General features: G+C 33.3%; 1 pseudogene; it reads right to left on the bottom strand.

The window, feature by feature from the left end:
• Nucleotides 1-248: 248 nt before the first annotated feature.
• Nucleotides 249-367, bottom strand: LOC120614589 (uncharacterized; annotated as a pseudogene).
• Nucleotides 368-696: the final 329 nt, after the last annotated feature.

The raw sequence follows: 696 nt of genomic DNA, 5'->3' as shown, positions 1-696 counted from the left end.
TTCTGATTTTGAGAAGTCTAATGTAAATGTACATTTACACATAAGATGATGAATACTAAGAGAAGCATTTTATATGTTCTTAATAAGTTAATAGAATTCTCAAAGAATATAATATTAACATTTTTTAGCTATTTTAATGGGTTGTCGTTAATTATAGTCTTGAAAATTTTTTTTTTTTAGGCAAGGCAACCCTTGGTTGACCTCACAGATTACAAGGACCTTGTCAGCTTACAGTCCCTTATTTTTTATGCCTACAGCATCTAGTCTTCCTAGGTGGTATCCCATGCAAGTACTAACCAGGCCCGACCCTGCTTAGCTTCCAAGATCAAATGGGATTGGGCTTGTTGAGGGTGGCATGGCCGTAGACAAAAACTTTTATGATTATGATCAGATTATAAAAGTACAACTTGTATGTTTATTTTGAAGCTAGATTACTCTAAGTTTCAGGAAATTTAATTCTTGGACATCAATAAAATTTTAATTTTTTAAACAACTTTTATTCTTAAGAAGCCTGTAGTGAAAAGAGAAACCAACATTCAAAAGTAGTGACAAATTCTATCTAACTGTCAATGATTAGGGTTGGTCGTACAAACTAGTAGGAAATATATTCAGAGGGAATAATACTAACAGGGCCATAAGCTCTGGCATTTGCTTCTCTTTTTGTGACATCTTCCAAGTGGTTCAACCAAAGAGAAC

Source organism: Pteropus medius, unplaced genomic scaffold (assembly GCF_902729225.1).
Source record: "Pteropus medius unplaced genomic scaffold, Ma_sr-lr_union100, whole genome shotgun sequence".
Lineage (NCBI taxonomy): Eukaryota > Metazoa > Chordata > Mammalia > Chiroptera > Pteropodidae > Pteropus > Pteropus medius.
This window is presented reverse-complemented; position numbering and strand designations above follow the sequence as displayed.